Source organism: Condylura cristata, unplaced genomic scaffold (genome assembly GCF_000260355.1).
Source record: "Condylura cristata isolate star-nosed mole 26May11 unplaced genomic scaffold, ConCri1.0 scaffold00004, whole genome shotgun sequence".
Taxonomy (NCBI): Eukaryota; Metazoa; Chordata; class Mammalia; order Eulipotyphla; family Talpidae; genus Condylura; species Condylura cristata.
The window spans coordinates 64,910,891-64,924,583 of record NW_004567105.1 but is presented as its reverse complement, the minus strand read 5'-3'; the positions used below and the strand labels follow the sequence as shown (position 1 = coordinate 64,924,583).

Below are 13,693 nucleotides of genomic sequence, written 5' to 3'. Positions count from 1 at the left end.
TGGGTGGTTTTTTCCTCCCGGTGGGATTTCAGTCCCAACGCCAGAGTGAGGCTTTGGCCAAGCTTGGGCAGCAGTGAAGTGGCCCTTCTGAGATGCAACTTCAGGGTCTGCTTTGCTGCCTTGTTTGCTGTTTAAGTTTGGAACAAGAGGATCCAGTGCAGTCTAAATGCACGAGGTTGGACAGAGGCTCTGTTAAAGGCTCTATTAGACTCACATTCTCATAGTTGACTGACCTCAGGACGCCATCAGAAAATTACCTGCAGAGAAAAGGCAACAGGATTTGCAATGCAGATAATCCTACAGTTGGAAGCTTCTTCTAGAGGCTTAAAGAAGGCTTAGTGGGAGACATTGCAGCAGAGACAAATTCTGGGCAGTCATCAAAAGCACTATTAAAAACAAGAGAAACATAGGTGCTTATTTTTTTGTCCCAAGGGTGAGATGTGCCTGGGACTCAGAATTTTTGTCTGCATCCTGTGAAATCTCCCTGGCATGGAACAGAAAGACATTGACCTCATCCACCTTCTCTGAATGGAGTTCTCTCAAGGTTTTCCCAATGTATATTGAGTTGAAAGCCCCTAGCCCAACAGGAGTATGACTGCACTCAGCCTGCTTGTTTTTTTTTTTGTTCACTTGACACTTTTTACAGAAAGTAAATGTGTGACTTTTCTTGATGAGCAAAGAGCCAAAGGTGTTTAGGAAAAGGCTATCGTTTTTCTGGTGACAACACACCCAAAACCAAATTCATTAGCAGTTTTCTGTTTGGAATTTTAAAGTGTACTCTGACCTATATAAATTCCCTGTTATGTCCTTTACTAATAGAAGAAAATAAGCTGTGTTTCACTAGGCCTTCCTCAAGCCTCATACACTGTGGCTACTGAATATCTACAGTATCAGAGGCATGGAGACTTGTCATTTCACCTTTGAAGACATTAAAATCCAATGTCGGTCCTCCCTGGTGGCGCAGCGGGTTAAAGCACAGCACTAAGAAGCTTAAACCACTTCCGCATGAGTTCGATCCCCGCCTGCCCCGGAGGTGACCACATGGCGCGGCAGACCTCTCCTGACCCGCCCGCTGCTCCCCTCAGCAGTGCATACTTCGTAGATCTGCCTGTTCTGCTCCCCACTCCGTCTCTGGTGAAGCCTCTCACCCTCCGCATCTCTGGCCTGTACCCCAGTTCTGTACAAATAAATAAGTAAATCTTTAAGAAAAAAAAATCCAATGTCTTCTCCTAAGAAATTTTTTTTGTGCCTATAATTTTGTGACTAGTAGACACGACATTATAGACATGTGTCAAGCCTTACCTTTAGGTCCACATGTATATGCCATTTAATCTTGTTTCTAAATTTTCCTATCTTCTAGAGAATACTAAAAGGAACAAGAATTTGGCTATATTTTATGAGCTACTAACTGTAATGAGTCAAATGGAAAAATGCGGAGGTGGTGATGATCAACTTAAATAAATCAGTTCACTTCTCTGTTTCTCATTCTCAGCTTTTCTTTTCCCTAGTATACATGACACAGTCTTCCCATTGGTTCATTAAGCTGCAAAATATTTACTTAGCTCTTAGTCTGTGTCTTGCACCACTGCAGGATGCTGGAGCTGCAGCAGTGAGCAACACACATAGGGTTCCTACCCTCATGGACTTGAAAGACTAGTGGGCAGGAAGGCATGGCCGAGACAAAAGCTTGGTCTCACTTAAAAGCTATATGTACATCTGTTTGTGGACCTGTTCCTGTTTCCCCATATCTCATCTCTCGCATGATTGCACTGTGTATTGATAACACCGTGGCAACAACTGAGTGGTATCTTCCACAGATTCAGGATGACACATGGTTTAGAACTTTCATGTTCCCAATGCTTAGGATGATGGCATGGCTGACCTTGAGCGTGGCCTTTGGTCCAAGAGTTCCTCACTTTCCTCCTTTTCTAAATGACCTCTCATCTGGGGCAGGTTCATGTGGACGTTGAGGATACAATGACCTGATCATTTCTGACCAGAAGTAACAATGGATGAATCTGCTGGAAGATACCATTTTCAATATGATTTCAACTCTTCAGGCCTGAACTTACAGACATTTGGTGACAGCACAGTTTCTGCTTATAAACCTCAGTTTATTGAATCTAGTAATTCCCCACCTCTCAATCCTCCAGTTAATGATTGTGACCATTAACTGACATCTGAATGAGCCCCTTTTGGTGGGCTCATTTGCTTAGTGTAGTATTTGTTATAGTTGATCCCATAAAAGACCATGTAAAAGATCACAGATAGGGTACACAGATGTCAAAGTGTAATGTTTCACACCTGAAACTTATATAGAATTATGAGCTGTGTTACCTCAACAAATGTTTATTAAAAAAATTTAAAAAGGGTCCTCCTCTTTCCTTGCATATTTTCTGGCCATTCCCTTGGCTCTAAGCTCACATAAATACTCCATTACCTTGAATAACTGGGAGTTTACTGTTCAGAAAGAGTGGGGATTACCATGAAAATCCACACCCAGTCTCCTCGTTACAGATTAAGATCTACTAATTTGCATCAGGTCTAAGCACAAGGCCTCAGTTGGGAGGGGACCCAATATTGTTTGGGGATCAAGGTATAGTCATCCTCCAGGTGAGTCAAGTCCCCAGGCGGTGTTAAGGAGTGTGCCACTCTCAGAAAGAGGTTCCCTCTTGCTTATGGTCTTCCTTCCCTTCACCATTACCCATACCTCCAGCTCTCTATTCCAAGCTCTCTCTTGTAGGTGAAGAGGCCAAGTAAAACCTCAGGCTTGTTTATCAGAGGTACTGGCTTGAGAGAAAGAGATGGAGAAGAGAGGGAATGATGGTGTGTTCCAGCATAACTCTGCCCATTTCTCCCACCCAATGTTTCAATCACTTTCTGAAGACTAAGTGTCTCTTCCCCTTTTGACATAATTTAATTAAGTTTAACCTTGAGGATCCAAAGTATTTCTTTAACTCCTTAACCAGTAAGATGGTCTAAATTCAGAGTTTCAATTACTGGACATCTGAATCTTGCATATTCACAAAACAAGTGGCTAATAAGTAGCTGCTGTGTGCAGGAAAAAAAGGTCTTTCTAGAAGGTGGGCTGGGGTGGACAAACTGAAATGACTTCTGGTTAAAGACTGGCTCAAAATGGTCAGCCAGGCATAAAGAAAACCAACGTTGTTTTCAGTTTGGACTAGATTGCCTTGCACATCACAGTGGTTTTGGAGCTCAAACTCAAAAAAATGAAGAAAGAGTTAATAGTTCTGAAAACATGACTGCTAAGGATTTCATGTATTGCTGCTGTTATTCTTATTAAAGAAGATACCACATTGTGTTATGTAATTTTTTAATCTCTTCTGCCTAAAAGACATTTAAGTAATGTCTTCTAGAAAGTTACAGACATGTCATGGCAGAGTACATGAAGAATTTGTTGTGAGAATGGGGATTTGGAAAGCATTGGAAAGGGCCTGCTAGGTGAGAGGATGGAGACTTACATAAAAAGGAAGATCCTGGTGAATCAAAAAGGAGGTCCTGAAATAGCACTGCTTCAGGAACCAGAGGTTTCTGCTCTCAGGAATGGTTCAGACTGAAGAACTGAAGTTCTAGCACAGAAACTTTGACCCTGGGCATTTGAAACTCCACAGATGTAAACCAGTGGATTTTCTTCCTATATTCCCAAGTACTTATGGAGTGCTTCTATGTGTTAATACAGAGGAGCAGTGGGTCAGATGATAGAGGATGCCTGGAATGGACTGCTGTTCCTTGGTGGTGAAAGGAACAGCCCACAGTTTGGTGGAAGAGGTGGGACAAGTTATCAGAAGTCAATAGAGCAAAGTCCTCGGAGGGACATGCAAGAACAAAGGAGACCACTGACTTGGGGAGCTGCACAAGACTTGGGGAGATGGACAAGAACATGGACGGTGTGCTAGGCAGGGCTAGTGTCTCTAGACCACCCCTAGTATTCTATGCATGAAAGCACGGATACCTGATCAGTTTTGTGATTGTAGCATTAGGCTTGATAAAAGTAACTCTGAAGAGGCCCTCCCTGGTGGCGCAGTGGGTTAAAGCACAGCACTGAGAATCTAAAGCCGCTTCCACATGAGTTCGATTCCCGCCTGCCCCAGAGGTGACCACATAGTGTGGCGGACCTCTCCTGACCCACCCGCTGCTCCCCTCAGCAGTGTAATTCATCGATCTGCCTGTTCTGCTCCCCGCGCTGTCTCTGGTGAAGGCTCTCACCACCCCTGAGCCTCTGGCCTGTACCCCAGTTCTGTATGCACAAATAAATAAATCTTAAAAAATAAAGTAGCTCTGAAGGAAAGAAAGAGAATTCCTGTACCCCAGTTCTGTATGCACAAATAAATGAATCTTAAAAAAAAAAAAAAGTAACTCTGAAGGAAAGAAAGAGAATTCAGACTTTGACAAGCATTTTTTCTTTATTGCTTTCTCATTAATGTTGCTACTGGCATCTAGAATGCTGGGGAAAAAATTAAAATAATGTTTTTAACTTTTAATACAAGTCCAGCTATATAAAAAAGTGGTGGGAAAGAATACAATAAAGTTCTTTATGGTTCCTATTCAGCCTCTCTAGCATCTTGACTTGACCCCAGTGGTATTTGCTATTCTCTTGTTTTTGAAGAAAGCATCCTATCTGATGCATTAACTAGGTTTGGCAAAGGCTCCCCCACCCCCTTGCCTGTCATGACAAGTAATCCTTTACTGAATTGTACTAGTTAGGAATGTTTTCAACTATAAGCAAGCATAACAAACAACGTTTTCTGATTTTGACAGAACAGAAAGTCTGGAGGAGGCAGCTGTTAGCATTTGTTCAACAGCTCATGAGGTCCAGAGCCAGCATTGATGTGATTCTCTTGGCCTCTCCTTCATGGCTGCAAGATGGCAGCTCCTGTTCCAGGCATCCTGCCCACAATCAGGGCAGAAAGAGAGGAGAAGGTCAATGCCAGCTGCAGCTGTCCCTTTCTATCAGAAAAGTAAACACTTTCCCCAAATTACCCTCATTCCAGCTGAATTACTTCTAGATATGATTGGCCAGACTGGATCATATGACCACCTCCACTTGCAAGGAAGGCTGGGAAAATGAGCAATTTTGCTCCTCTAGGGCAAACAGGCAAGGGAGTAGGGCTAGGAGTGAATATAAAGTTACTATTTCTAGGACAGTGGTCTTGAGTCCTGTATCAACTCTCCTCAGCTTGCTCTTACTTTTTTATTTTTATACAATGTCTAATTCTTGGATTTTGAAGCAGGGTGGGACAGTTAAAGAGGATTATGAGCTGGAAATGAGTAAAGCTTTAATTTGCAAGACTGCCCTAAGGAAATAAATGTCAGCTGTTTTGACATCCATGCCCTGGTGGCTCAGCACAGCTCAGCTCAATTATCAGGTACCAACTCCAGTTGCAGGATCTGAGCTGCCACTGTCCAATCTCTCCTTGTCTGTGAGGGGACAGACCAGTCTCACCTCATCATTCACGCCATAGTGATGCCAGAATACCCCCTGGTCACAGTCTCACCAGAGACCACTAACCTTCTTGGTGCTGTTTGGCCAAGGGCAGCGTTACAGAGTCATCACTCAGGACTGACTTTAAAATTTGAGCTTATTCTTCTCTGAAACACAGCCACTTCCTCTCTGAGCAGTGGCCCTTCCTGCCAAGTCCTTATAATCCAGCAACTGAGGGTGGAGGCCTACCCTCCCGGGGTCCTAAGACCCTTCCTCCATGCAACACTAGGGCCATCCACTCTGGGTCCACGCATTTAGTGGTCATGTGGGTCTGATGTGAAAATATTTTGAGTACTTCCCATGGGAAAGACATTAGTTGTTTATATCTACTTGTCATTCCTCTTAACTGCTCCTGGTTGAAGGGCAAATGAGTACTTACTGATAACTAACTCAAGGAACAGAGGTGGATAATTCCATTACTGATTGTCTTGGTTTCCTCAAGGCTAATTAATAAGTCATGTAAAATTGACCTGCTCTCATACTATTATTTTTTAATATTCATGCTGCAAGTTAAAGAAGCTCAGACACAAAAGAAGGAACTCTGCATGATTCCATTTATTGAAGCTGAAGAGGCAACAGTTTAAGAAAACAATAGTAGTTACCCTTGAGGGAAGAGGCACAAGAAGGCTGGTAATGTTCTTTTGTTTGAAAAGATTTATTTATTTATGCATACAGAACTGGGGTACTGGCCAGAGGTATGTGTGTGTTGGGGGCTGGGGGTAGGGGTTAGAGGATTCACCAGAAACAGAGTGGGGAGCAGAACAGGCAGATGTACTGAAATATACTCCTGAGAGGAGCAGTAGGTGGGTCAGGAGAGATCTGCTGCACCATGTGGGTCACCTCCCTGGCTGGGGATCAAACTTGTGCTGCAGTGGCTGTGGTAGCTTCACAGTGCTGCACTTTAACCCACTGCGCCAGCAGGGAGGACCCTGGTCTTGTTCTTTTCTGGGGACTGCGTATTGAGACTGCTGATCACTACACCAATATCCATCCTCTTTTCTCCTTTCTGTCAGAATCCTGATGTCCTTGTAGGAACAGAAGTAGCATGCAGTAAGTTGACAATGATATTCCCCAGCCTCTTTTGGAACTAGGATTGACCATATGCATACATGAGTTGTAAAGAGGAAGTTGATGGCTCTTCCAGGAAGTCTCCATCGGGTGCACAGATTCTTTGGGTCATGGCCTTAACTCCACCCTAAGTCCACTGAAGGGTATAATGTCATCAACACCCCAAATGTCCATTTATGCATTTGTATGTAAAAATTCTTCCACATGTTGCCTACTCTGTAGTTTGGTTCATTCAATAAACATTTACCAGGCATTTATTTCTACAAGTTAGGCATGTGTTAATTACAGGCATTATAGACCCAGATGTCCCAGGGCAAGGCCTGCAATTGGAGAAGCAGGCCTGGAGTGGAGGACAAGAGTGTACAGACTAGGGACCCTAGACCCCAGCTCATAAAGAGGATGGGGAAAGTCCCTGCTAGCTCTAGCAAATGGTTTGACGTATGGGAAGTCCAAATCTCAACTTACAAGATAGTCCTATTTTTTTTCAAGCAAAACTAGAAATCTTGATTTTATTTTTCAAAATTAACTGCCATGAGGTAGAACTACCCGATATGGCAGAGTAAAACTGGACAAAATTGGTTTATTGCTTTGCATTGCTTTGTAAAAAAGTATGACATACTTAGCAGCTAAACTGACACACATCTATCATCACAGAGTTCTGGAAGTCAGAAGTCCAAGAAGACTTCACTGGATTCTCTGTTTAGGTTTTCATGAAACTCAAATCCAGTTGTTAGCTGAACTAGGTTTTCTCCTATAGGCTCTTGGAAAGAATTAATTTTCAAATTTACTAAGGCCAAAGGCGTTGTAGTACAGCACACGAATATGAACACAAAAACCAAATCCAGCAACACATAAAAATGACCAGGTAGAGTTTGTCTTGGCAATGCAAATTGATTTAGCATCTGAAAAGTAATTAATACTACATATCATATTAATATAATGAGAGACAAACTTACTATGGTCACATCAATACATGCAGAAAAAGCATGTATCAAAACCACTAATTCCCCCAAAACAGATAAAAAAGTACCTGTCCTTCTATATTTTAGGGAAAGATTAAAAGTGTTTTCCATGAATTTGAGAACAAGGCAAAGCGGTTCACTCTCCTCACTCTATTCAAACCCCTCTGGAAGTTATGGCCTGTCAAGAAGACAAGGAGAAAAGGTATCCAGATTATAAAAGAAGTAAAACTATCTTTTTTGCAGATGATATCACACCCTATATCTGAAAATATTAGTGAATATAATAAATGAAAATGTCATCAAATGCAGAAATAAATACTTCTTTATATTGATAATGAACAATTTTAAAAAAGAAATGAAGAAAACAATGCAATTCATAATAGCACTAAAAGAAATAAAATAATTTGAAATGATGTAACAAAAGATATACAAGATCTAAAAACTACAAAATATTACTGATATAAATTCTGAAAGATCTAAGTAAATGGGAGATGTACCATATTCATGAATAGAAAGATTCACTATTGTTAAGAAATAACTCTTCCTAAATTGGTCTGTATATACAATACAATCCACAATCATTTCTACCTTTTTTTTTTTTTTTTTGGTAGAAATCAACAAACTGATCCTAAAGCTTATATGGAAATGCTGCATACCTAAAAATAGCAAATGATTTGGAAAAAGAACACCAAATTGGAGAACTTATTCTACCCACTTTAAAAACTTACTATAATAGTAATAGTCAAGATTATGTCACAGTGGTATAAGGATATGTATATAGGTCAAAAGAAGAAAATAGCAAGTCCAGAAAATCCATCCACTTGTAGGAAGTTGATTTTCAACAAAGGTGTTGAGGAAATTCAATTGAGAAATGACACTCTTTTGGATCAATGCTTCTGCGTCAGTTTTACTTAACTGCAAATAATTCATTAGTTTAAAAAAAAAAACCCAAACCCTTTACCTTATATCATAAATAAAATTTAACTCAAAATAAATTAAAATTAAAATCTCTGGCATTTTCCAAAGATATTATAAATACGAAAAGATGGCCCTCCCTGGTGGCACAGCAGGTTAAAGAACAGCACTGAGAATCTAAAACCAATTCTGCATGAGTTTGATCCCCGCTTGCCCTGAAGGAGATCCACATGGCGCGGCAGACCTCTCCTGATCGGCCCGCTGCTCCCCTCAGCAGTATACTTTTTTGATCTGCCTGTTCTGTACCCCACTCTGTCTCTGGTGAATCCTCTCACCCTCCTTATCTCTGGCCTGTACCCCAGTACTGTACGAATGAATAAAAAGAAAAAAAGTCCAGATTATAATTATGTATTAGTGCTGGCATGGATGTGGAGAGGCTAGAACCTCACACATTGCTGGTAGGAATGTAAAATTGTATAATAACTTCAAAAATATTTTTTAGTGCCTTAAAATGTTCAACACCTAATAATTCTATCCACAATATCCCTTAGGGAAATAAAAACATATTCCCATCAAGAACTTGTGTAAATATTCATAGCAACATTATCTATTATAGCAAAAAAATGGATATAGTGAAATGCCCATTATCTGGTAAATGACTGAAAACAAAATCTGGTATATCTTCATAATGGAATATTCCTTAGCAATAATAATGTACTGCTAATACTACAACATGGATAAAAATCATGCTAAGTGGAAGAAGCCAGATGCAAAAGATTACACATTGTATGATTCCATTTACATGACATTTCTAGAAAAGGCAAGTCTTTAGAGATAGAAAACAAATCACTGGTTGCTGAGGATTGGAAAGTGGGCAGTATTTGACTACAAATGAATGTAAGAAAACTTGTTGGACATAATGGAACTAGTCTGCAAGTAGACTGGGATGATAGTTGCAAACTTTTATAAATTTACTAACAATTCCCGAATTACCATGTCTGATGACTAAATTTTATACTATATAAATTACATCTCAGTAAAATTGTTAAGAAATTAAACCTCCTAATTTTAAGATGTTCATAATGAACTCAAATTCTTAAAAAACAGATATAGAAAAAAATACCCCAAGCCCTCTATACTAAGCAGCAAGAATAGAAATTTGAATAAAATAAAATCCTTGTCTTCCAGGAATTTTAGTCCCAAAGGGAAAAGCTGTAGAGTAAAATTACAAAGCCCTGTGACACACAATGAGGACACCATGAAAAAGGTTTGACTCTGGAGTTAGGTTTTGAAGGGTCAATAGGAATCAGGAAATTGCAAATGTAGAAAGTGGAAAAAAGAGTTGAGTGACATTTCTGGAAGGGGGACAGAAAGGCAAAGGCTTAAAGGTGTGAAGAAGCGATTTCCTTTATAAGAACTGAGAAAGCTGGAGATTTGATAGACGTGAAAATAGAAAGAGTAGGAAAGGGGGACCAGGTCATGAAGGGCCCTCTGAAAGTCTCCGGATATAGGATTAAACAGGATTTATTTCTTGAAGGAACATGGACCTGCTTCTTTTGCTAAATTAAACTTTATATATCTTGGTAAATTCATATTGTACTCATTTAATAAATATTCATAAATATACTGCTTATTGAGTGCCAGGCACCGTCTTAATACTTTATATAAACTCACTTAGTTTCATCAATAGTGGATCTCAACCTGTACCAGAATTACCTAGAAGTCTTATTCAGACAGAAATCAGAGGTTCTGATTTAGCAGGTCTGGAGTGAAGCCCAACAATTTGCAGGTCCATCCAGTTCCCAGAAGAAATTAATGCTGTTGGTCCAGGAAGCACACACTGAGTACCACTGCATTTCACCAACCCTATGTTGGTGTATCATTTAATAGAGTTAAAACTTAGTCTCTGGGAGACACAATCTAGATAAGGAAGGGACGTCTACAGAGCTACCACGGGGACCTGGCCACAAGCCCACATAACCAATAGGGGGGCGAAGGGGCTTCCCAGGAATGAGGGAGCAGGACAAACAGAACCAGGTGGGACACCCCCTGTGCGGAGGGCCCACCCAAACCTGATGTTCCAGCAGCTAGCAGCTAGCAGAGACCCACTCCTCCGCCCATGAAAAGCCGTGAAAAACAGGTTTAAAAGGGAGTCGCAAATCCTTCCAGCAGAACTTTCCTTGCAGGGTATTTCAATAAATTGAACTTTTCTGTTCTTCATTTCATCTCCGGTGAACTTTTTCATCCCCACCCTTCTGGTCTCATCCCATCATTTCTCCTCACTACACCTTATAAGAAATATATCACTATCATCACCACCATTTCCATTTTACAGAAGAGAAACAAACAGAAGATCAAGCAAGCTGCTTTAGTGATGGAACTGGCATTCAGTCAGGCCAGGTTTCCCACATCGCCCTGGTTCACAGGTGGCAGAGAACCAGAGTTGAGGGCTAGAGCAGCCCTTAGTTTGAAGCCTTGTTTGTACTATCAAGTCTCTCTCTCTCTCACACACGCACACACACACACTCTCTCATATACACACACACTCTCTCTCTCTTACCTGACAACCGAAATAAAGACTATCTGATCCCAAGGGGCTGATGAGGGAAAGTCTTTGAGGAACTCTTTAGGCCTTTCAAATGAAGGATTATTCTGATTCCAATGGGGTGAAGTCAGGATTTAAAAATGCACAAATATCAATGTATAAAATAATTAAGTAAATCATTAAATGAAATGTCACAACTCAAACTAAGCATGATACTTAATATCTGGTGTATCTTTGAAAAATGTCTTAAAAATATGAAAACTAACAACATTTGGAGAAGATAACCTTGCTTTACACGCTACTTTTGAGGGAAGGGGCCCTAAGATGAAAATGGCAACCCTTCCATGAATTTCCTTGCTTTTCACATCTTGATGTAATCTGTAGCATCTCCCTGGTTTCCTTCCAATAAACAACTTACTTAAATTGGTGGCATTATGTTATTTTTGAGATCTGAATCACAGAGACTGTAAAACAAGCCTGCATGCTCCATCTTGTCTTTTTGTTGAGTCTGTATATCTAATTAAAGCTTCTTACAGGTCCATAAAAAGACCTAACATTAAAAAAGCAGTTTGTGTTGGAGAAAGCCCCAGGGTAAATTGAAGAAGGGGTTTCATCATTAACAATAAACGCATTTGCTTAAATTCAAAGTTAAGTAATAATGTATTAATTTGTACTTGAATATTTTTAAATATTGCCTAAGTATAATCAGATCATGTTACCACATTTATGGTGTGGGGCTGAAAATGGGTCATGATCTTGCCAGCAGCACTACAGCTTCCTAAGAAACACTGGGTTGAATAAGTGATTTACCATGTGGCCTATACTGCCTCCTTCTCTGGAGGAGAGTTGAAGTCCACTTTGTTTAAATCAATTTACTATTCTATTCCTTTTCAGTTATTGTTTGGCTATTCTTATGCCTTTAGTTTTATTTTAGAACTTATTCAAAACCTGAGTTATACAGCAGTAAGATAAGCATTTGCTTTGCAAGGGTTTATCTAGTATGGCCATTGTTTTGTGGTTATTGTTACATCTCAGGGGCTGCCGGGAGGGCCTGGCAATGGAGGCCTTCAACCATTGGACTCATTCCCTTGGGAGATCATTAGAGTGGTATTTTTTCCCTTTACTTGGCTACAGGGTTCTCTGAATAGTGATAGCTTCCTGAGGGGAAAAGGGCACAATCTTCCAGCTTTCTGGCTTTTCAACAAAGGCACAAATTCCACAAACCAAGTTAGGAGTTCTTGCTTAAATACTGGTAGAGTGATAATGTCAATTTCTAAGTAAGATAACTTTTTTATGGTTTTTCTAAGTTACAATGATCCCAGAAACCAGGCCCTGACTCAGACATGAGGTGCAGAGACCCAGCCTGAAGCCCAGGGCCTAAAGCTTTCCCAGTCCAGGACCCATTCCCCCATGCTAGGGCCTTAGGCAACTGGGAATCCCCTAGAACAGAAAAACTGCGTCTTAACCTGAGGATTTGCACCTCCAAACAACCCACTCTTGCTTCCTCCATTATCTTCAGTATTGTAAAGTCTAATGCTATGCAAAGTCCTAAAGAAAGGCTACTGATATTTGCAGGTCAATGGAGACCTTTGCTAAAGCTTTCTAGATTTCTCCTTAGTGTCTAGCTAATCAAATTTGGAGCATCAAATTTAGAGCATCTAAGCAGCTTTGAGTGTGTGCTCTTTGCTAGGCGTCTTTTCCTGGAAGAGGCTGGAAAGCAGGGAGAACCATGAAAGGGGAAAGCAGCCAGGATAAACCTGACACTGCCCTGTCCTCCCCTCTGGTACCTGGGAGAGCGGACTCCGAGGCACAGCAAGCCAGCGCCCTCCAGCTAGCGCTCAGCTCCGTTCCCGAGCCACCAGGCCTAACGACCAGGCAGCCGAGGCATGTAGTGCCAGGATTAATGCCTGGCCTGTTTTGAACGCCTGATTTCATGTTTTTATACTTTTCAAGCCCTTGCCTTTCCACGCTGTTTCCAAGGGGAGGAAGCCTGGCCAGACCAGTGTCTCCTGCTAACCTTTAAAGCCAGCAGTGCTTTCTGATGCTGGACCTTCTTCTAGATAGCAGCAAAATCAAAGCGTCCTTTAACACTGGGTCCGCAGAAAGCCTAGATAATAGAGAAAAAAGCCATATGTATGCACATGGATACGAATGTATATTTTCTCTCCCTCTCCTGGGCAGAAGATGGGGTCAACCTATAAACGGGCAAGATGCTTGCAGCTCTCAGCCCATGCGCCCCCGGGAAGCAGAATTCTGTGCTGATCCAGTCTCTTCCCTCCGATTTCTCTCGACAGCTCGCGCTACTTTTGTCGGCCTTTGTCCCGAGTCCCTGGTGCTTCCTCCTTCCTGGTGCCCTGGCCTCCTCGGGCGCCTCGCCCGCTTCCTACCGCTGCCAAAGCACAGACTCGCCGGGGTCCGGATGCCGGCAGGATGCCCGCCAGCAGCCCAGGCGCTGGGGCCGCAGGTGCGCCCCGCCCCGCTCTTCTCGCGGCCCCGCCCCGGCTACGCGTCACAGTGACGCGCAGCCGCGCAGGCGCAGTGCAACCCCACCCCCCTCCCCGCGGGCGGCCGTCCGCTTGGTATTATGATTAGCACTGGGTGCGGGGAATCGGCGGCCGGGAGGGAGTCGTCGGCGCCACGGCCGCTGCGGACGGACGACCGCCTGGCGGCTGAGGTAGGGGCGGGCGCTGAGCGCGGCCG

At 42.0% G+C, this 13,693-nt stretch overlaps 1 protein-coding gene across 5 annotated transcripts in view; it reads left to right on the top strand.

The window, feature by feature from the left end:
• Positions 1-13,503: 13,503 nt before the first annotated feature.
• The window catches only part of SNRK (SNF related kinase), a 44,695-nt gene continuing 44,505 nt past the window's right edge, over positions 13,504-13,693 (top strand). For 4 of the 5 annotated variants that reach the window (XM_012735185.1, XM_012735184.1, XM_012735183.1 and 1 more), the window contains exon 1: positions 13,582-13,667. The gene's annotated coding sequence lies outside the window, so the exon portion shown is untranslated. Of the gene's footprint in view, positions 13,668-13,693 lie in introns of all 5 variants that reach the window. The other variant, XM_004676263.2, reaches the window with a different exon arrangement.